The sequence below is a fragment of the Carcharodon carcharias genome, chromosome 6 (genome assembly GCF_017639515.1).
Source record: "Carcharodon carcharias isolate sCarCar2 chromosome 6, sCarCar2.pri, whole genome shotgun sequence".
Lineage (NCBI taxonomy): Eukaryota > Metazoa > Chordata > Chondrichthyes > Lamniformes > Lamnidae > Carcharodon > Carcharodon carcharias.
The window spans coordinates 15,576,846-15,601,327 of NC_054472.1; the positions used below are offsets into that span (position 1 = coordinate 15,576,846).

The window sequence follows — 24,482 nt, forward strand, 5'->3', positions numbered from 1 at the left end:
TGGCAGCCATCTTAAGTCAGTATCTTTACTTTGAAAAAATCCTTTTACAAAGTTCTATATGTATATATATATATATAAAAATAAAAGATTAATAGTCCACATTGCACACGGCACATCATCATGAAGTAATCAAAATGCTGCTGCCTGAGGGGATTAAACACTACTGTTCCAGCTGCTACAGTTCTTGAAGTGGTAACAAAGAGGGTTGATGGGGGAATTGCTATTGATGTGGTATGCATGGACTTCCAAAAGGCATTTGCTAAAGTGCCACACAACATACTCGTAAGCTAACTCCCTAGAAGGAAAGAACGGTAAAAACTGGGAAATAAGAGTACTGGTCTAAACGTTTTTTTTGCCTTCAGGGTCATGGACCAAAAGGAACAGGAACAGCAAGCAGTTGCTAATAAATATTTTTCAGACTGGAAGAAGATTTGTAGTGGAGTTCCCCAGGGGTCCATGTTAGAACACTTGCTCTTCTTGATATATATTAATGACCTAGACCTTGAAATATAGGGCACATTTTCAAAATTTGCAGATGATACGAAATTTGGAAGCATTGTGAACTGTGAAGAATGTAGTGTTTTGTTTTATATTCACTTTTTACAGGATGTGGGCATTGCTGCCTAGGCCAGCATTTATTGCCCATTCCGAATTGCCCTTGAGGAGGTAGAGCTGAGCTGCCTTCTTGAACCGCTGCAGTCCCTGTGATGTGACACACACACTGCTCTTCCTGATATATATCAATGACCACGACTGTGGTGTGCAGGACATGATTTCAAAGTTTGCAGATGATACAAACATTGGAAATGTTGTCAACTGTGGCGGGGATAGTCTTGAACTTCAAAATGATATAGACATGTTGGTGGAATGAGCAGACAAGTGGCAGATGAATTTCAATTCAGAGAAATGTGAGGTAATTAATTTTGGCAGGAAAGATATGGCGAGACAGTATAAAATAAACAGAGAACCTCTAAAAGAGGTGCAGGAACACAGAGAACTCGGTGTATATGTACATAGGTCACTGAAGATGGCAGGGCATGTTGAGAGAGCAGGTAATAAACCAAATAGTATCTTAGGCTTTATTAATAGGGGTATTGAGTACAAGAGTGAGGAGGTCATGTTGAGCTTGTATAAGCCACTAGTTACGCCTCATCTGGAGTAATGCACCCAGTTCTGGGTGCCATACTTGAGGAAAGATGTGAAGGCATTGGAGAGAGTACAGAGGAGATTCACAAGGGTGATTCCCGGGATGAAGAACTGTAGCTATGAGGATAGATTGGAGAGGGTGGGACTATTTTCCTCAGAGAAAAGAGCTGAGAGGAGACTTGATAGAGGTATGCAAGATTCTGAGGGGTATGGACAGGGTAAATAGTGAGAAACTGTTCCCACTCAAGAGAGCATCAAGAACGAGAGGGCACAGATTCAAAATAATTGGCAAAAGGAGTAAATGTGATTTGAGGAAAACTTTTTTCACCCAGAGGGTGGTTGGAGTCTGGAACAAACTTCCTGAAAGGCAGTGTCGATCGAGGTATCCAAAAGGGAATTGGATCGCTACCTGAAAAGAGAGAATGTGCAAGGTTACAGGGATAAGGCAGGGGAGTGGGACTAGGTGGAATGCTCTTTCAGAGAGCCAGTGTAGACTCGATGAGCCAAATGTCCTCCTTCTTCACTGTGAAGATGTTGTGATACAGTGAAGATATTGTGATACTGTGACATTAAAGAGAGTGCAGAAAATTTTCAGAGAATGGGTCCAGGGATGATGAGCTTCAATTATGTAGATTGGAGGGGATGGGATTGTTTTGTCCTTGGAGAAGAGAAGGTGGAGAGGAGATTTGATCAAGGTGTTCAAAATCATAAGGGGCTGGACAGAGTAGATGGGGAAAAACTGTTTTGATTGGTGCTTTTATATCTTGGGCAAATCAGTTCATTGGTCAACTGAACTCCAACTTCATGCCTTCCTATGTTCTCAGCAATTGCTGCTTGCAATCAATAACGGGGAGAGACTGATGTAAAAATGAACAGTGATGGTTTATTGAGACATAGGGCAGATCACCAGATCATACATGCTCACTCAGAAACCTCCAGAACTAAACCTCCAGTTCACAGATGCCTGCGCTGTACAGTGATTCGTCAGTGCTTTCACATGATCAGTATACTTGCATTCTCTTAAAGGGACAGGGTACCTCATTTTACCACATCCCTCCCCCTTTACTTAAGAGTGCAGCTAACAAGCTTAAAGCACATTAACTATTTACACAATAACTATTTACAGGTCAAGTCTCTCAGGAGGCCCTTCTTTGACGGGTTAAGCATCGTAGCCCAACAACCTGGGCTGGTGTTTCCGAGACTTCCTTTTCAGGGGCAGTTGCCCACCATGTCCCTCAGTGGATGATTTCACCATCTTCTGGGTGCAGTCACGTTCACCCTTGCTGCCCCACCTCTTCAAGCTGAAACAGATAAAGGGCAACAAGCGCAAAGCAACACAGCGATCAGTTACATGATGTGAGAGGAGAAAGAGGAAAAGGAAAAAAAAAATCTTTTTGTTTTTCTTTCCGAAGACTGTCAATAATTTCTCCTTTTCGACCTGTGTGTCCTTTTCTCGATAGCACTGACCCATAGCTCTGCCTTCTCTTTAATCTTGCTGGTTGGCTGGACTAGACTCAGGCATGGGCTGAACGTGAATGAGCTCAGTAATTGGCTTTGCCAACAGCTCTTCTGAGAATTCAGGGCCTTCTAGCTTCAAAACTTCAGGGCTCTTACGCAGATGCTGTTTCAGTTCTTCCAATTCTTTCCTATTCTCATTAATAGTTTCCTGGATATCGCATATTGTTGCCCCTTCTCAGTTAATTCATTCCTTAACTCGGCCAGAGACAGGCTTAACTCTTCCTTTTCTTCTTCATATCCTGTTCGTGGCACAAATTGCGAGTTGATTGAATTTTGTAGCACAAAAGTCTTTCAATAGATGTTCTATTTCTTTACAAAGGATGCTGACTTCAGCATATTACAATCAATAATGGGGAGAGACTGATGTAAGAATAAACAGTGATGGTTTATTGAGACATGGGCAGTGCACCAGATCATACGTGCTCACTCAGAAACCTCCAGAACTAGACTTACAGTTCTCAGTTGCCCGTGCTGTATAGTGATTCTTCAGTGCTGTCTCGTGGTCAGCATTTTCTTAAAGGGACAGCGTACTTCACTTTACCACCGGTGGAAAGATCGAGGACAAGATTTAAGGTAATTGACAAAAGAAGCACTGGAGCCATGAGGAAAATATTTTTCATGCAGCTAGAAGAAATCTGCCATCCTTACCTGGTCTGGCCTACATGTGACTCCTCACCCACAGTAATGTTGTTGACTCTTAACTGCCCTTTGTAATGGCCTGGCAAGCCATTCAGGGGCCAATTAGGGATGGGCCTCGTCAGCAATGTTCACATCCCAAGAATGAATATAAATGTTTACAAAAATTTTGCTTTTATTATTTCACCAATTTTGTTTTCCAATTCCCAATCCCTCATGACCTCACCTCGGAAGAAGTGACATCTCACTGCAGGACACCGGTCCACATCACCCTCTGATCCTTGGTCAAAGTGGCTATTGCTCATGTGTCAACATTGACAGTGAGCTCTCACCATTGGGAACTGGAATGCACAAATGATGGGCTGAAAAGCCTCATTCTGTACTGTAAGATTCCAGGAGTCCCCTGATTGGCTGCAACAATTTCCACTTAGGGTTGTTTCAGAGCTGTCGACATTTTTGAAGCTTATTGCTACATTTTGCGGATTGGCCTGTGCATTGTTGCTAAAATGTGATCAAATTTGCAGGAATCGCCTATATGCTAATCTTCAAAAGGCAAGCATTTAGTGGGACAGTAGTATGGTGGCATTATTGCTAGACTAGTAAGCCAAAGACCTAGACTAATATTTGGGAGACATGAGTTCAATCCCACCATAGCAACTGGAGGATTAAGATTCAATTAATTCATAAATCTGGAATTAAATGCTAGTCTTATTAATGATGACCATGAAATTACCATCAATTGTCATAAAACTCCATATGAGTCACCAATATCCTTCAGTGGAAGAAATATGCCATCCTTACCTGGACATCTCACTGTGGGACACCGGTCTACATCACCTTCTGATACTTGGTCAAAGTGGCTATTGCTCATGTGTCAACATTGGCAGTGAGTCCTCACCATGTCGGGTGAACTATGGACAAGCTTGATTCTATCCTGGTTTAATATCCGCCATGAACCACTTCCAGCGAGACAGCAATCAAGCGCAGAAGCCCCAGCCATTTTCCTTCTCCCACTCCCAACTCTGAGGTATGAAAGTCCACTTGCAGCTTCCCTTCCAAGGTGATGAGCTTGACTCTGTTGGTGGTAGCCTCAACTTTAGATCAGCAGGTTCTATTTAAAAACCTTCCTGGAGGACCTCAGCACGTAAACTGGTGTGACACTGCGTATAGTCTTTCAGGTGAGGAGTTAAACTGAGGCCTCCTCTGTCTCTCCTGATGGTTTAGGTGAATTCCAAAAAAACCCCATGGCACTAATAAAAGGACAGTGAATTATCAAGACATTTTGACCAATATTTCTTCCTCATCCAAAAAAAAATAACTAATTACTTATCTTATTGCTTTTTGTGGATCTTTCTATCTTCAACACTCCAAGGCCTTGAGCACAAAAAAAAATCTCAGCTGGCTCTCTGATGCAGCATCAGATGGCAGTGTCATCTTATGGACGAGACCACAAAGTGATGCCTCTCTGGTGTAGGTTGAAGATTCCGCGCATTATTCTGAAACGAGACAGGGGATTTATCCCTGGTGTGATGACCAATGTCTATCCCTCGGTTTAATGTGTCAGCCTGATGACGGCACCTCTGGCTCTGCAGCACTCTCTCTGTCCTGCACTGGGAGTGCCAGCAAGCCAGTGGAATGGGATTTGCACCCACAACCTTCTTTCCTGGAGGCAGGAGTGCTACCTACTCAGGCAAGGGTAGTAGCCAAATGAATCATTTTGAAGTATGTAAGGCAATATTTGTCCATTAAAAGACCACAAAGATGCCATCCTACACATGGTGAGAGGGAGAAGCAATGGCCACCTCTCAGACAGTGACAACATTTGGCCTTGAACAGCACCAGTCACGTTTACTCATTAGCTTCAGCTTAGTTTCAAAATGAGTCAGTGATCTTTGTGTATTCTGCCCTGCTTGAATGTAAGGCCACCAGTAAATAGATTACTGCAATAAAATTTAAACCGCTTTAAAAAAAAATTATCTGGAGGATACAATTTCAGAAATTCAGACAGCAATGTGTTTTGATTGTTTTATAGATTTCAATATGGGCCTGTGAAAGCCCCAGGAAAAGGGGGAGGCAGTAGCTGTAACTGATACAAACAAGTGGTTATTTGTCTATCAGTGACAGCTCAGTGACAATTGTCCACTCAAATCTTTTCCCAATGTTAGTGCTACATTTATATGTTGGAGTTTGACAAATCATTCTAACACTTGCTTCCAACTGGGAATGAATACGTATCTTATTTTCTAATGTACCTAAGCTTTCAAAAAGGTGATGGAGCTATGTTAGACATCAGTTGTGCTGACTGAAAGTATAAAGGTGACCAGTACTATTTAATATTCCTACTGAGTTAACATTACCTGCATTTATTTCTTCAATTTTAGTGATGAAATAACCATTATTTTTAGCTCGGATGTAAACTTAAATGAAATATATGTACAAAACGAAGGTCCTTTGAACTCACCAACCAAATGTCAAGCAGATGAAAAATGACAATTAATGCAACTTTTTCATGATACTTTATTGCTGTTGGGGCTGATTGACCTGCATCCGTGCTGAGCTATATTGCAGTTTCAGTTTTGTTGGTCAGGCTGTTGAATCTGTGGGCTGAATTTTGTCCTTGGCGTGCAGGGGCCCTGCACATCCACGCGTAAAATGACGCCCGGCGAGGAGTCGGGCAAGCATCCCGACCTCACCCCACGCCATCGCGATATTTCGCTGGGCGGGCACACGATGATGTCCGACACGTGCCCGCCATTAATTAACGGCTCAGTTAAGGCCCTTGAGGCGCCAATTGACGCTGATTGTTTGATGCCCGTGCAATTTTTGATTCGGCGCAGGGGCCCAATGGGCAGGCGGGTAGGACACATTTGTATTACCCTCATCCACGGGCGGGATAAGAGGGCCCACTGGGGTCGCGAGTGTGCTCAGTCAAGCATTTATTTCTGAAAGCTTTTGAAACTTGCCTGTGTGATCTGCAATACTTCAAAACACATTCCAGCTGCTTGGGCTGGACTCTTAACCCTCAGGTCAGCACTCTGCAGTGAGGAATCTTTTTTGGGCCTGCAGGTTTCTGGAAGCCTTCCCTAAGCCGGGGAATGGGAGCTGAACTGTCCACTGGAGGCACCTCCTCTGAGGAGGAAGGGAGGGCTAGAAGGGGGAGGAGGCCAGGAGTACACATTCAGCCTCCAGCGGAGCCACCTTTGGGAGGACAGGCGCAGACACAAGGGGTTGCAGGGCCAAGAGGTAGTCCAAGGCGGAAAGGGCCGCAGAAGATGCCACTATCCTGCTGCCAGGGTCTACAGGTAGTGAAGCAGCTACCTCAATATGACTGAGGTGCAGTTACAAAAGAGGCTCCGTCTCTCAAGGGAGACAGTCAACTATACTTGTCAGATGATAGGGCCTGAGATCTCTGCTAACTATGTGGGTAGACACCGCATGCCAGTGGCTCTGAAGGTCACAGCTGCCCTCAATTTTTATGCCTCTGGCTCCTTCCAGGGCTTGGTGGGTGATCTTTGTGGTGTTTCCCAATCAGCTGTCCAGACTTGTGTTGAGCAGGTTACAGACACTCTGTTCAGGCGTGCATTGACCTTCATCCACTACCGTTGGGATGAGGCCAGTCAGACAGAGTGAGCCAGAGGCTTCGTGGCCATTGCTGGCTTCCCCCGTGTCCAGGATGCTATAGACTGTACACATGTGGCCATCAAGGCTCCAGCAGGTGAGCCCGGTGCCTTCGTCAACAGGAAGGGCTTCCACTCCATGAACGTGCAGATAGTGTGTGATCACAGGATGCTGATTCTACAAGTCTGTGCAAGGCACCCAGGCAGCTCCCAAGACGCTTCGATCCCCAGACACTCCCAGGTGCCGGGGCTCTTCAGTGCTACAGTCCGGCTGGATGGATGGCTGCTGGGTGACAAGGGCTGTTCCCTCAGAAGGTGGCTCATGACACCTCTCCGCCATCCAAGAACAGAAGCTGAGCAGCGGTACAATAGGGGCCCCGGCTCCACAAGGGCTGTGGTGGAGAGAACCATCGGTCTTCTCAAGATGCGCTTCCGATGCCTGGACCATTCAGGGGGCGCACTCCAGTACCCCCAGATCACGTGTCGCTGATAGTGGTTGCATGCTGTGCTCTCCACAATCTTGCGCTGGAAAGGGGCGATGCTGTGGACAAGGAAGACATCGACGCAGTGGCTGTGGCTGCACACGATGAGTCCAGCAGTGAGTCCGAGCACGCACAGGGAAATGCTGAGGGGGTAGATACTGACCCGGGCATACTCCAGGGGGGCAGGGACACCCGGAGGCTTTAATCCAACGAACCTTCAGCTAGAACACCACAGATGGACTTCCAGGACAAGTCTGAGCTGTAGGCTCCATACTCGATACCTGAGTGCAAAATCTGCCAGGTTAAGAACAGTCACCAAGGGCCTTGTTAATAAAGCTGAATGTCTAACCAGGCACTCATTACAGTTTTGAAAACCATCCACATGCAGAAGAAAAGATTCACCCTCAGCCATGGTGACAGATCTAAATTTATTCTCTCAAGCAAATCAAATTATTCCAAAAAAAAGAGAATAGTGTTACCAAACAAAACAAAGCATAAGGACCTCAGGTTTGGCCAACACAAAAGCACCAGTGATAAACCCGTGGTGTGCTTAAGGTGCCTAATGTTTACGTTTCCGGGTGCTACATCTTGGTGCTGCCCCATCACTGGGAGTGGTATCTGTGCCAGCCTGCTGACTCTGCTGTCCTGTTGGCCTCGATGACCTTGGCAGCCGTCCTCTGGCCCGTGGAGCCTGTGCTGGCCCCACCTGGGAGGGAGCGGCCAGTTCCACAGCTGGCATCTCCCCAGTCGCAGCAGCCTCACCGGATGCTACAATCACTGGGAGAGGAGCGGAGGAGCTCCCACCCTCATCTGGAGCGCCCTGAGGGGAGCCCGCAGAGGTGACAGGCTGCTGCTGCACCAACGTGAGGTCGCTTCAGACCTCCCTGCTCACCATGGATGGATGGACACTGAGCTGGGAAAGTTGAGGCCCAAACCATCTCCCACACTGGCACTGACCAGCTGAGGTCAATGCCAATGTGAGGACTTGCTGGTCAGAGCGCATCCCCAGGAAGCCCTGACAGGTCTCCTGGAGGAGCCTCTCCACAAAAGCCGCCACTCTCTCCATGGAGGATGCATGGCGCTCGGACATGTGGCTAATTGCTTTGGTGATCGTCCACGTAGACTCCTCCACCACGGAGACCAAGCCAAGCATAGCCTCATGTATTTCCCCCAGATGCTCCCACACACCCGGCCGTATTTCCTGCCCCTGCTGCGTCGCGGACAACTCCAGAGGCACATCATCAGGCACTGACTGAGCATGTGCCTAGTCCCCTGCAGCCCTCCAACTGCTGGCGCCATGGGCATTCTCTGTCTCTGCCAGCTCTTCCAGCAACTGTGAGTGCCCTCACCACTGTGCTCCGGGACACTAACCGATGCTCTAATTCCCACCGAGGTGCTAGTATCTGCACTGGTGCCTGCCTCGCAGAAACAGTGTGACGCTGGTGAGACTTCAGGCCCCTCAGGTGTGAGAGGGGGGCCTCTGCTGCTTCTCCTCACAGCCCTGCTCCACTGATGCTGAAAGGAAGAACAAGGACAGTGGATCAGTTAACGTGGAGACAATGTCAAAGTGCATCCCTGTCCCCCAAGTCATTTTACACTCATCCTTCCATAGCCAATGGTCAAGCCATGTTGGAAGATTAAATCAATTAACATTCAGCCCTGCTTTGGCTGTTGGGAGAACAATGCTGACCTCACTGTTGGGGCATAAATACCTGGCCGTGGCACCCCAGCCTCACCGGCACCAGTGGACCTTGATGCATGGTGCCTCTCCAGATCCAGGGCCTCCTGCTCGAAGCAGCTAAGAATGGCGATCTGCGCCTGGCCACCGCCAGTCCTCGCTCACACGGCCGCATTCTGCACATTCTTCTCCTGAAAATGAGAGAGGAGCATTGATTAGTGCAAATTGCACATGGACTCACTTCTCGCACGGCCCACCCCAGCCAGAGTGGGACATATCAGGGCTGCAGTGCCTCCTCACCCTGTTGCTGCCAAACCCTCACACAAAGATGCTGGGCCTGCTCCCCACCCACTCACACCCCCACCTTGAACACACGCTGCCTACATCACATCAGGCACCACTCGGTATATCCTTCCATAGCAAGGAGGCGCAAGCACGTGGAGCGCAGAGCACAGCAGATGGTTCATTGCCACACCACCTTGAAGCTCCCCTCCCACCATGTCACCACCCTGACTTGGACATGTCCTGGAGTTCTAACACAGCGCCTAGGTGCAACTCCTCCAGGTTGCCCCCAAACCAGTCATGCGGAACTCAGTGTAACACATGCTGCGGGGGCAAAACACATCTCTTCAGGTTCAGGCTGACCTCAGCATGGGCAATGTCTGCTTGCCCACCCAGCAAAGGATAAATGCTGTCAATGATTCAATGCAGCAACAACACTCAGACTTGGAATGGGGGGTGGGGGGAATGGGCAGCAGGGGGGTAAGCCGACCTGCTGTGTTAAGTGCCCAATGCCAACATGGTACTCACGCTGCCAGAGCACAACAAGTCGTTGAAGCGCTGGCAACACTGGATCCAGGTGCGCCGCACCACATTGCGGGAGTTCACCACCTCCACCACCTCCTACCTGGCACGATTCATCATGTGGGGGGGCCTCCTTCTCCCATCCTGGGGAACCAGCACCTCCCACTGTGCTGCCACCTCCTCGAGGTGGGCAGCAAGGCAATTGTCCGAAAAACAAGGGCCCTACCCTCCAGCCTGGCCTGTCCTGCTGCCCTACCCTCCAGCCTTGCTTGCTCCGCTGGCCTACCCTGCGGACTGGCCTGCTCACCAGATGCCCTCTGGTGAACCCTTCCACTTGACATTGTGAGCGGCCTTGCAAAGGCTGCCAGTGCTTCTGATTAACAGGCAGCCAGGTCGCCATTGGACCCGGTGGACAATACACTCTCGCCACCGCCCGCCCAATCCTGCTATCCTCGGGAGTCAGGCATTATGCTGGGCGGGCCTTAATTGGCCTGCCCCCGTAAAATGGTGGCACGAGCGGCGATCGGGTCCACGCTCACCCGCTCCCACTCCGGCTCCGCCCCCCCCCCCCCCCACCCCCCTCATAGCCAAACAAGAAAATTCAGCCCTGTGAGTTCTCAGGAAACTAAAGAAAGAGGGGTAGAGAGAGAGAGAGAGAGAGAGGAAATCTCCTCCCAACTCCTTTAAGAGCTAAAGCTGGATGTCTAGATATCTTTGGCTTCAGTAAGTGTCCTGACAGATGATCACAATACTGGGGAAGTTCTCCACGTAGCCATTGTGCTAATGGGCCAACCTCCTTTCCAGGCTTAATGGGGGATAAGTTGTGTTGCGCACATTTTCAGGCATGAATTGAGTGACACAGGCCCAAGAAACCCCCAGAATTACTCCTTAAGCCTATTCAGATGAGCCACCAGTGCCTGTAATTCCTCCAGAAGCAGCTCACTGCTCTGCGCACCTTCAATTTAAGCCACCTACCCAACTATTTTAAGCAACATTTCTATCCACTGCCATACTTTACCTCCTATTCCATGATTCCTTTCCTTATCTATTAATTGTCAGTGTGAAACCTTGTCAAAAGATTTATTAAATCCTAGTTTACAATGTCAACTCAATTTCCACCGTCTACCATATCAATAAAGTATTTGTAAAACTACATGTGATTAATTCAGTGTGAGCTCCTTTGTCTGGCTGATGAGCATTTCCCCCTCATACTCAGATCTGCTTCCTTTCAATTGATTAATAGGATTGCCTTCCTCTTCTCTGCTGCTCAGACCATTAATCAAAATGGTTGGCAGGATTTTAAGAAATATCGTTATCATAAACAGCTTCCAATTGACTCATCCCCACTTTGACATTCAGCCTTTGGAATATAATAATATCAGGTCATTTTTAGGAACAAGAAGAGCAATTACGCTGATCTTATTCTCATTTTTCATGGCGGAACTTTACCTACTCGCTTTCTCAGCACATCTCCCAATCCTTTTTCTCATTGTTCCTCTATTGTCCTCGTACATCAACAGCTTGCTGCTTTCCAGACTACTCATGACCTTATGATATTATTAGTGGCACATAAACAGTAGTGTCCATAGCACTGGTAACTTGCATCTGATTCTCACTCCATCCATCAATGTAGCATTTCTTGCCCTAGTAAAACTGAATATGAAAACTGATAAGGGCATTTGCTACAGAGACAAAATTGAAACTGATTTTTTTTTCATTCATTCTTGGGATGTGAATGCTGCTGGCAAGGCCAGCTTTTGTTGCCCATCCCTAATTGCCCTTGAGGAGGTGTTGGTGAGCCGCCTTCTTGAACCGCTGCAGTCTGTGTGGTGTAAGTTAGGGCAAAGCAGAGCAGACAGGCTCGAATTAAACTGCCACCTCTAAATTACTGTGTAATCAGGGAAAGTGGAACTCTACACATTGTATAATAGTCAGCAGTATAGATAACGTACAACAATAACTGGTGTTTATAAAGCACCTTTAACATGTTAAAAAGTCCCAAGCTATTTCACAAGAATATTGGCAAAAATAAACTTGGCACCAATCCACATCCAGCGAAATTAGCATGACCAAGAGTGGGGTCAAAGAGCTGGGTTTTAAGGAGCGTCTTAAAGGAGGAAAGAGAAAGGCAGGGTGGTGGAGAGAAGAAAATCCAGAGATTAAGGCCTGGACAAGTGGTTTACACAGCCATCAATTGTGGAGTGAAAGAAATTGGGGATCCTCAAGAGGCCAGGAGGAGCACGGAGACCTCAGGGGATTGTAGGACTGGAGGAGATTACAAAGGTAGGAACTAAGCTGGTTATTTAACTTCATTTCTGAATGCACAGCAAGAATGCACAAGCACTAAATGAACATGTCTCAATTGGGACTCAAGACTAGAGAAAAATCTCCTATGGATTAGAAGATATGTGGACTGATTGCCAGGAGAAGCATTTGATCTTGGATATATTAACACCTCCAGAAAGGATCTGGATGAATATATGATTGAGAATTCAAATTGAAACTCAATTTGGAGATAGGTATGGACATATTACGTCCCAGATAATGCGTCTGATTCATTTTCTCCACAAATTGTTCCTAGCAGTTAAGCATTTATGTTCTGTCATCTGCTAATTGGTCATTAGGTTCACCAACAATTTTTTCAACATCCTACTCACTTGAATTGCTTCAGAGAGTATGGTAGAATATTTCACAATCCTACCAGTTCAAGATTCTAGACTTCATTAGGCTTCATCAAAGGATTTGGTTAGGACTTCCCCAGACTCATTTCACTTGGTATTCTCACAGCTGGAAGAGAGATGAAAATTGTCTACCAATTCATGAGTCTGAGTTGGATTCATGTCCAGGTCCCAGAGATCTTTCAGTTCGAGTGACAATGTTAAGAACCACACAAAAATGGCAGTGGTCCGTATGTTGTTGGGAATGGAGCTAAGTGTTATGATTTACAACATGCAACCACCTCAAAGCAGCCCCCTGAAGCTGCTGAATATTATCCCAGAGTATTACCATCGAATTTCAATGCGTGTAACAAGCTTACTCCCCAGTGGCCAAGAGTTGCTTACAGCAAGTCCTTTGGGAATTAAAGGCAAAAAGTGTTCATTAAAGAAGGGTTCGCACTACAAACCTCCACTTAAAAATCATCATCGGAATATCATTTATAAATACCTTTGATTTTTTTTGTCAAGAGCTGTCTGGTTGGAGATAAAGTTTAGGGGCAGAATTTTCAGTTCAGTGGGAAGGCGTGGTCAGTGGGTCCGGGATCGCCTGGAGAATGGACCATGATCGGACCCGGACTGCGATTTCACGTTGGTTGGCTGTTAATCGGCCAGCCAGCATGAAACGTGTGCTGAAAGGCTCAGCACTTCTGGGGTGGGGGCAGGAGGAGGGCGATTGCTGAAGTCAGCACGGATGCGGGGGGAGCACGGAATGAAAGCTCCCTGAAGGCAGAGAGCTGCCTCAGGGAGCTGAAGAATTTAAAAGCAATAAAGAAAGATTTTAAAATCCAGAAAAAAAAATGTCCACGCATCAGAATCAGTCACCTCAACATATAAATAATGAAAATTCTGCCATTCATTTTTAATTTTTTTCATTTAATAATGGAAACCTCATCCCACCCTTAGATGAGGTTTCATCAAAAAAGCAACGTCCGCCTGGCTGATTCACCCATCCTGTACCCAACTGTAAGGCTGGATGGACCATGAAAAATCAGGGGTAATTGGAATTTTAATGAGCTTAATTGTCCTCGTAATTGTCAGCGGGTGCGCTTCCGACTTTTCAGAAATATCGTGCGAGCACGGGATGACATCGGAACGCATTTCCGGCACCTTCACGCGCTAGTTGACGCTCGAGTGGGTTGAGAAAGCGCCTGCATGCAGAGCTAAAAATTCTGCCCCAGGAGTAGTTACTGAGTCCAGTTGCCATTAGGGGATTGAATTAGCGACAGAAAGTCATTGCCCAGAATACTTCAGCGAGTGATCTGTGTATAGCTGCTTCTGTTCCGTGCACAATAATTCCCAATGTTATCCCTCCTAATACAGTCATTAGGGCTCATCACCTACAACAAAAAGGTCCACCCTAATCAAGGGACTGCAACAAAAAACACTAGTTTTTGTAAATTGCTACTTTGTTTGGCTTCTTTAAATTCGGCTGGCAGATCCTGCAACCCCTTCAGGTAACTGTGGTAAAGCTATGTACCTTTAAGAAAGTGTAGTTAATTGACCACATGACTGTATCGACCAATCGCTACACAGCACAGGCTACTTTGGTAATTATGTCTAGAGCTGGAGGTAATCAAAGAAGCACACATTGGGCAGAATTTTCTGCCTGTCGGGTGGGCAGGCCTGACCCAATCTCCAGCGGGTGGGGAGCCAATCCCCGCCGGAGAAGCGGATCCCGCCGCCATTTTACATGGGCGCGCCATTTAAGGCCTGCCCAGAATGACGTCCGGCGGGAAGCGCTATGTGGGGGGAATCCCCAAAAGCGAGAGTGCACTCTTTCGCACATGCGCATGAAAGAGCGCACATTTCCCTGAGGCTAAGTGCTGCCTCAGGGAGATTGCTGACACTTTTAAAAATGTTAAAAATAGAAAAAAAAATCCTTAACATGGCCCCCTCATGTGACAATGTCACATGAGATGGGATATATTCACTAATTACACTAAAACTTTATTAAACTTTTTAAAACCCTATATGAAACCTCATCCCGCTAGTGGATTAAGGTTGGACAGGCAGGTCCTTTAATTGTTTCAATGATCCTGTCAATGGCCTCAATTGGCCATTGACAGGTCGGTGGGCCCGCAGCTGATTTTGCTGCACCCCCGTCTTCCTGAAAGTTTAAATGGGGTGGGTTGCTGTCGGGGGTTTTCCCCCGCCGTTACCCTGCGTCATTTTACGTATTGGCGATCAGGCCCCGCCCCCTGCTTGCCGACGCCAAAATTCAGCCCATTGTGTTAATGCTCTGTTCTTAGTTTCAATAAACCACTCGTGTGTGTTCAGTCAATGGGTCCCTCTGCCTATACTCAAGCATCAACTAATGTGTCAAAATCAAGGGCGTAGCTCATGTTCGCTGGACAAAGCAAATCAGATTACCAAAAACATAAAAATAACATCCTTCAGGTCACAGAAAGGATGTATCTACACAATGCATAAATTCTCCATTCATAATTAAAAGTGCATGTACATTTTTTTTAAATAATCTATTCTCACTTTTCTCACTTGCCAGTTCTTCTCCTGTGCAACATGGCTCCTGTTTTTAGCTCTTGATGATTAAGCTTTGGCTGAACTATTAATCATTCAATCCCAGGTGTCTGGTAACAGGATGTCAGAAGGAATAATTGGCATCCAGTGAGTGTCAGCTTGCCTCAGTTGGTAACACTCTTGCCTCGGAGTCACAAGGTGTCACATTCATGCACTACTCCAGGAATTGAGTGCAAAACTCTACGCTGATGCTCCAGTGTTGTACTGAGGGAGTGTTGCAGATGCTGTCTTTTAGATAAGATGTTAAGTTGTGGACCTTTCTGCCATCTTTGGTGGGTGTGAAAGATCCTGTCTCACTACTTTGAAGAAGAGCAGGGGAGCTTCACCTGGTGTTCTGGCCATTATTTATCCCTCAATCAACATCACAAAAAAACAGGTTATCTAGTCATTGTCTTATTGAAGTTTGTGGGAGTTTGTTGCATGCATATTAGCAGCCGCTTTTCATGCATTACAACAGTGACTACACTTCAAAAAGTACTTTGTTGGCTGTAAAACCCTCAATGTCCAATGGTTGTGAAAAGCTCTATACAAATGCAAGTCTTTCTTATCTTTTATCAATCGAGGTACAACTGAAATAGCATTGTAGAAAGGATTATGAAGCAGGAACTGATTTTATCATACAGTAACTCAACATTACATATGAGAGAAAACAGTTAATTTTTTCAGAACCTCATGATGACCACATTTTACAGCCTCTTCTAAAACCTTCTCTGATGTACAATGACCTCTGAGATAGCATATATTATTTATGTCATCCTCACAGAGAAACCACATAAAATGTTCTGTCTATAATCAGGCTTTCACTGTAATATTTAGTACACTTCCAAAGACTACCTCACAGAAAGGGCATGGGTTAAAAATATCTGTGTTAAAGCAATCTTTCAGAAGATTCTGTATAAATGGTATTATGGAAAGGAAGCTACAGATTTATTGAAATATATTGTTTGCGTGACTGCTACAGCTTTCATTAAAGATGAATGACTATGGAACAAATGAGGAAATTGGATTTTTTTTAAAGTATAAAGAGAAGTTATTAAATCTTGTTTGACGTTAATTAATGTAATTACCATTTGCGTCCAATATCGCTTTTGATGTGGAGTTCAGCCATGTCAGTGCATACCTCCAAACACACAAAGCCGGCAGGCCTCTACATGAACACCCTGCTTTAGGGATCCACCATGATGTCAGGCTTTCTTAATTAAGAACAAGCCTCACCATACAGGTAACGCACATCACTGTGCGTGGGAACATGCCTTTATTGATGCAAATTAACATGCTTGATTATTTTGAGAAAAATGGCCTTGAAACTATGGCAGGATAATCAGTGCAAAAGCTTAACTCCTTTGACTAAATTTCCCATTATCTTACTGGAGCCCTCAACCTAGTTATTTTAATGGCTTGCCCAAAATTACTGAAAGCAGAATTTCAAATGATGCTATAAAGACTTGGCAACCCTTTATTCAGCAGTTTGATTTCAAAGGCGCAATCTTTTTGATCAATAATAGATAAAGAAACAAGTCACTCATTCTTGCAACTTTGAAGGAGAAAAATGTCCTGTGCCCATCATCTAAGCTTATAAAATCAAGGACAGTACTATTAACCTACATGAACTTCTTTACCACTCTCTCTTCCTTTAAGGTACTCATTAAAACCTACCTCTTCGGCCAAGCTTTTGGTCACCTGTCCTAGGGTCACCTGTGGTTCAGTGCCCAAATTTTGATAAGTCCTGTGAATTGCCTGGGACGTTGTACTATGTTAAATATACTATATAAATGCAAGTGGTTAGCATTAACATAAATGTATTACTGTATGTTGCATTAAAGCTAAACTCTTATTTCACTTAAGTGAGTGCTGCTTTCATGGAAAACCTGTAACAACACTGGGAAAGTAGCAGTATTCCCTATTTTTATTACAACTACATTGTATAAATAACAGTTCCACACTTGACAAAAAAAAGAGACTTTCATAACCTCAAGAATGCCTCAAAAGCATTGTACTGCCAATGGAGTGTACTTGCTGGTGTAATGGTGTAATGTAGTAAATGTGGCAGCCAATTTATGCAGTGCAAAACTCCAAAAACAGCACTGATAATAATGGCCAGATCACTTGTTCTCAGTGATGTCGATTGAGGGATAAATATTGGCCAGGACATGAGGGAGGATACCCCTGCTCGTTTTCAAAATAGTACCACGGAATCTTTTGCGTCCACTTGAAAGAGCAGACGGGGCCTCATTTTAACTTCTCATCTAAAGGGCAGCATCTCTGAGAGTGTAGCATTCCCTCAGTGGTACAGTAATGAGCCGGTGAAGAACTTGTACTTAACTCACTGGAATGGGATTTAACTCACAACTTTTATGAAGTAGAGGTGAGAGGGCTGCCAACTGAACCAACGTCATCATGTTGTGTGCTTAGAGATAAAGATGATTTCTCTTTAACAAGAAATTAGGAATGATGTTAATTTCGGTCACTATTAAAAAAGTGAACATTTCCTCATTCATCCATATTAATACTTACATCCAGTCTTTGTCTGTCCCTTGCATCCATTTTACCTAAATTTTATAAAACAATGATAAATAATGACTAACCAGCTTGACAGCATGCTAATCAAAAGACAACAAAACTGGGCAATAAATTTCCAAGCAAAGTCACAGACAGTTTAGGAAATTACACCAAATATCAATGGATGGACATTGAAAGCTGAGGATAAAAACGAGGCTCTGCAGGAACCACAGAATTTGCTCTTTTGTCAGTTAGGTTTTTGAAAATGCTTTTGTTCTCATACCATCTTCTACTCCTAACAAATTTATTGCCAGAAATAATTGGGTGGGATTTTATGGTCCCGCCAGCAGCTGGCAACATCGTGGGTGGGACAGAATTTGGAGAGTAACCAAAAGCCAAATTTGCTTGTCTCGCCCTTGACAATGCCCACCGCTGGCAGGAGCGCAAAATCCTGGCACTATGTGACAGGACTATAATAATCTGGAGGCTGAGCTCAAATTCCACCACAGCAATTGGAGAATAAATCTGGAATAAAAAGTTGTCACCTATAATGATGACCAGGAAACTACTGGATTCCCATCTGACTTACTAATTCACTGAACCACTAGGGGAGGAAATCTGCTGTTCTTGCTTGGTCTGGCTTACATGTGACTCCAGACCCACAGCAATGTGGTTGACTCTTCACTGCCCTCTGAAATGATCTAACAAGCCACTCAGAAGCTGCTAGGCCCTCTAGCCCTCAGCACTCACATCCCTTCACTCTCCTATCCACCCCCATGATACCTCCATGCTAACAGATGCTTCCACCCACCCAAAATGCCCCCCTCATACCCCAATGCCAATTCCATGCTAACTCATGCCCCCAACCCACACCCATTGCCAACTCATACCTCAATGCCACCTTCATAGCCACTCACCCATAATCCATCATGGGCAGGCCTCAGGAGCCATGTAGAGATAAAATAAACTTCTAACAATCTAATACAGCTCTCACTCAAACACACTTGATAGTGAAAAAATCCGATTCATCGAGCCCATTCAGAGCTTTTAAAGCTCAAGTGGTTGGTCTCTCATAAAATCAAAGGACTTCTATTCAGACCCCACATCAAAGACAGGTAATGCTTTAATAACCTCTTTAAACTGTCAATAAAATTGTGAAACAAAAACAGAAAATGCTGGAAAAACTCAGCAGGTCTAACAGCATCTGTGGAGAGAAAAAAAAACAGTTAGTGTTTCGAGTCCATGTGACTCTTTCTCAGAGCTCAAATAAAATTGTGAACTTAGAATCCCCTGCTGAGTTAATTGTAGCATTTGAAACTCAACCAAGCACTCATAGGGCAGGATTTTCCACCCTGTTGGGGGCAAAGTTGAATCGCGGGTGCGCACAGGTATGCACAGGCGCAGTGCCATTTTATGTGGCTGGCCAATTAAGGCCCACCCAGCGCAACGTCTGCTCTAAAGCACTATGCACTCCCTGTGTGGGCGGTGGGGGGGGGTGGTGGGGGTTTGGGGGGGGGGGGGGGTGGGGCGTGGTGGTGGTGGGATTCCTTAAATCCGAGAATGTGCTCTTTCACGCATGCGATGAAAGAATGCACTCACCTCCCTGAGGCTAAGTGCTGCCTCAGGGAGATCCGCTGTTCTGTCACAAATATCAAAAATAGAGAAAAAAAAAATTCCTGACATGTCCCCTCGTGTGACACCGTCATGTGAGTTGGGACATGTCCATAAGTTTTTACAAAACTTTAATAACATTTTTTAAAGCCTACATAAAACCTCATACCGTCCATGGATGAGGTTTTGTGCTTTTTCTAGTTCCCACCGGGGCTCCTGGCCTGTCCACCAGCCTTAAGGTTGGACAGGCAGGTCCATTAATTAGCTAAATGACTCTGTCAATGGCCTCAATTGGCCATTGACAGGTCAGCAGGTGAACAGCTGATTTTGCTGCGCCCCCGCCTACCGGAATTCCGCCCGACATCACCGCACATCATTTTAAGCATCAGCAAGGGGCCTTGCTCCCCCACTCGCCGACGGGAAAATCCTGCCCATAATGATATAATAATAGCCCTTGGGAAATGTCAACAAAGACTTCTATTGAAACTGCACAAACAGATGGTAATTTTTTTCTAACCTACACCAGATAACCTGTCAATCAAAGCAGTCCAACAGAGGGCTTTTTTAAACTCCTGCTGACAGCTTCAGTTTGTTTTCTCATGTTTAAAGATCAGGAGATTTAAAAGAGACTCAGATAATGGCACTTAAACAGACCTTGTCTGTTCCCCTCAAAAGTGTTTATGTCCACTCCATCAATTTGTGACTGCCACACTGCAGGTTAAGGCCCTTGGATCAGCCAAACTAGGATCTGTTTGAATTCACCGCTAAGTTCAACTGGCCCTGCTGAGTTTGGGTTTCCCACCTGTGTGAATCATGACTGACCCCCCCTTCGTCAATGGCACAAATTAGGTCTGTTGGAAATCGGAGCAGGACGCCCACATCTGGATCTCACCCACCATTTTTAGAGTCTGCAGAATCTTCCCAACTCCGCAAAAGGCTGACGGTTTTGAATATTCACAATATTAACCTGAACTGGTTTAATTGGGGGCACGGTAGGTTTGGAGTCCAGCTTGTCCCTGGAGATAACACAGTGGCAGGGGGAGTTTGAACAATGTCCTTGCATTTAGAAGTGACAGAGCCAAGACTTTAAGATTGCAGCAATGAAGTGCTTCTTGTGTGACCATTGTGTAGCCCAGATTTTGCAGTCAAGAATGAAGGAGTGACACTCACTGTTCACCTCAAGAAAAGCTGCCCACAAAGTTTCAGTGGGCTCTACAATGTGGACTGCCTCACTTCTGGCATCAGTTTGAATTCAGTGCTCTCTGTTAGGCAATCTATGGAGGCTGTGAACTTGGCAGGCAGCAAGGAGGCTGATCAACCTAACCATACTGAAGAATCCTCACAGATGGCAAGGCAGGAAGTAAAAAGCAGGAAACATAAATTACATCTAAATCATCACACATAAAGGGAAATAAAGACTGAGCAATACACATGGGGTTGTATCTTCGGGTCAGCGAGCAAGGGGCGGGGCCTGCGTAAAATGACGCAGGGTGACATCGGGCGTGCATCCCAACATCACCCTGCGTCATTTAGATTTTCGGTTTGACGGGCGGGCAGCTGAATCGGCTGCGCGCCCGCCGAACTGTCAAAGGCCTAATAAGGCCATTAAAACAGTTGTTAAAGTGATTAATGGACCTACCTGTCCAACCTTAAGGTTGGCGGGAAGGCCAGAGGCCCAGGCAGGCTTCAGAAAAAACAGGAAACCTCATCCACAGGCGGGATTCACGAGGTTATTAAAATTTGTCTGAAATCTCTAAATAAAAGAAATTGACATGTCCCACCTCATGTGACAATGGCACATGAGGGAACATGTCAGTACTTTTTTTTCTCATCTTTATTTAATGTTTCAAACTTGAGCCAATCTCCCTGAGGCAGCACTTTGCCTCAGGGAGATCTGTGCGTTCTTATGCGCACATGCATAAGAATTCTCCCCCCTCCCCCACCCGCAACTGGGGGCGCTGATTGGGAACCCGCCCACCAGCTTGCGCCTGCACCCGCTCCCGCACATCCCCCCGACCGGGGGGCGGTGGGGGGGGGGGGGTTTGTGCCAATGTTGCCAATGGGATAAGATTGAAAACTTTTTAAAATATTAATAAATATTTAAGTCTGCAACCATTGAATTTTCTTCTGAGGGAATGAAACTCCACACTTGTTAAAACATTTTTTTTTAGGGCCGGAAAGTTTGTTCAATAGCAATTATGACCTATTGCACTATTAAAAATTCAGTTACTTCTGATTGAACAATGCTTAAGGTTTTCATTGGTCATTAATGCAATAATAATTAGGTTACGTTCACACCCTAACAGTGATTTCTGTGTACACTCAATAGGCAAAGACAACAAAAGTGCACACTATGGGGGAGCAGGGAATCTCTGGCAGCAAATTCCAAATTTCTATGTTTAACTGCACACGTATGGATGCCAAAAGTAGCTGCCTGTTTTACCTGGCAATAGCCCTGAGTGCTTATAGCCTCACAATTATCATACCAGAAATTTCAGGCCATTAGGATTTCAGCAACAACGTGCTACTTGCATGTCAAGTGTCTCATTTGATTTCTACACTTGAAAATCTGAAACTTGAGTTAAGTAACATACTCATTTCACTATTCTCAAGGAGTAGTGATTGCATTGCTATAAGTCAGGAATATTTATTATAGCAGAGGCGGAGGGAAGGGAAGGACTAACTGAGGTAGAGAATTTTCTGAACAAATTTTGGGACATGCCATGCTTCAAGAGGAAGACAAGCTGTGTGATCAGACCTGCCAGCCCCATCACAACCCAAATCCTATTCTTTATCAAAAGCACAAGCTGAGGGAAAGTAAACAGCTCAGACAGTTGCAATTGCAGAGAAAAAAAGTTGTGAGTTAAGAAGATAACACCTCGGAGGCAGGATTAGCAACATTGGGACTGCGCTGTGGATGTACGAATGGTTGTTAATTCAGGTGTGGGTTGCAGGGACCGAGGGAGCACGTCTACAGCCTCTGGACAAAAAGCTGTCAGAAAACGTGGTCTCGGAGCTTGGGTCCCAGAGCTTAGCTATGGTGACAGCAATGGGTCATAGAAGTCACCAGCACAATAGTATTTGAGTCACAAAGGGATAGGTGAAGTTGCTTTGCAGTGTGGAGCCGGTTGTTGCCTCGTATAAAGCCTCCAGGAGATTTGACTGAGCAAAGCTAATGATTGAAGCTGGGAAGCAACAGTTTAACTCTGCTGACAGCAAAGGAGAAGATGGACTGTCTTGCTAAATTGCCAAAGATAAGAAACCAGTTTAAATAAATATTGCAGAACTGTTTCAAGCTACCCTAAAGATTTATACCAAGCTAATGCGGTTGATTCTTTTTCATTTTTCAATTTTGAGAACGTGCATGAGTGTGTATCTCTCTGATATGTGGGTAAATTAAACCTCATTGGATGGGACCATCTAGCGAAAAGTGAGAAGTAGACTGGACCATTTTAGCTTTAATTAAAATGATTAAATCAATTTTCTAGATCATAGCCAGTGGGATTTTTCCGAAACTTTTGGAAATTAATTCCATTACTTCCTAATGCTGTTCAACATGCTGTGAAAAATGTGTTGTATTTTTATAATGGATGCTGTGAAATTATTTCAAAATCTATTTATTTTATTTGAATAACACTGCAAGCAGTGATATTGCTAACATTGCTATGATCTTAGTGATTGACCACAGAAACAACATGGAGGTAATTTGGCACATTGCATCAGTGCTAGCTCATTTCTAGAAAAACCCATAACAAATCTTACTGCCCTGTTTTATCCCCATAGTCCTGTATCTTCATGTACTTCACACATTATCTACAGTTCCACAAATAGAAGCAATACTTCTTGCATCAATTGCTCCCTGTTGCAAAGTCCCATATTGTAACCAATGGTCATAAGATGATTCCAGCATTTTCACCTCCACTATTCCATCTTGAATTTTATTGAATCAGAGAATAATACAGCACAGGAGGAGGCCATTTGTCCCATCAAGTCTACACTGACTCTTTCAAAGACCCATCCAGTTTGTCCCATTCACAGGCCCTTTCCCCATACTCGTACAATTTTTTCTCTTTCAAGTATTTATCCAATCCCCTTTTGACAGTCACTATTGCACCTGATCAGGCGGTGTACTCCAAATCCTAACCACTCATCTAAAAATATTAGTCCTCATGTCACCTCTGTTATAATATGTCTTTAATGAATAGCAACGTGACATCACCAGAAAGGAAGTGTGTCATACAATTCAGTTTTAGTTTCACTTTTGCTTTTTCAGCACAGCACACAACAGTCAGCTCTGCTGCTGGTGTCTTCAGGCTTTATACCTCTGTATATATGTTCCCACATGCCTAGTCTTAATAAATGAACCCACAACATGTTTATCCAATCCATTAAGAGTGATTGGTGCCTTTATGTCATTATAAAAACAACAAGTTTCTTATGCCAATCACCTAAAAACCTGTGCCCTCTGGTGATTGACCATTCAGCCCATCAGAAATAGTTTCTCTTTATTTACTCTACCCAAACCCTTTATGATTGTAAACACCTCTGTCAGGCCTCTATTCTCTGCTCTAAGGAGAATCTGCCTTTTAGTAATTTGAATTGTTGCTGTCCTGTTGGACTCACACAATTTAATTTCAGGTTATTTTCCAGAGCTTTCCTGTACCATTTACCATCTTAGACACTACCAGTAGAGGAGAACTGCTGCCTACTCCATCCAAGTGCCATGTTCCTCACCTGGCTCAGGTGGGTGAGGATTCACTGTCCCTGGCTGAACGTCTTATCAGGTGAAGCAACAGGTCATATGGCACTATTGCAAAGAAGAACAGGGGAGTTCTCCTCGGTATCCTGACAATATTTTCCCCTCAATCCAGTACATAAAAACAGATTATCTAATCATTATCACATAGCTGTTTATTGGAGCTTTCTGGGTATGTTTCCTACATTTCACAGTGACCATGCTTCCCAAGTACTTAATTGGCCATAAAACGCTTTTGGAAGTCCTAAAGTTGTGAAAGGTGCTATATAAAAGCAAATCTTTTTTCAGACACAGCCGAGGTGAAATCTTCATGGAGCAATTCCAACCACTAAATGGTAGAATATAAAATACACTGAACTACTTCCAAATGTAACTGTTGGCCATTTCCAGCATAAACATCTAGGCAGCGTTCGACACAGCCAGAGTTAAAGCCTGGGGCATTTTATATTTGCACTGCTCCTTTGAAGACCAGAATGTTAC

The 24,482-nt window shown here is 44.9% G+C and overlaps 1 long non-coding RNA gene across 1 annotated transcript in view; it reads right to left on the minus strand.

Moving 5' to 3' along the window:
• Window positions 1-2,009: 2,009 nt before the first annotated feature.
• The window catches only part of LOC121279350, a 37,931-nt gene continuing 15,458 nt past the window's right edge, over window positions 2,010-24,482 (minus strand). The window contains exons 2-3 of the long non-coding RNA XR_005943369.1: window positions 17,651-17,685; window positions 2,010-2,447 (exon numbers count right to left, since the gene is read on the minus strand). This is a non-coding gene — a long non-coding RNA (uncharacterized LOC121279350). The remainder of the gene's footprint in view (window positions 2,448-17,650; window positions 17,686-24,482) is intronic.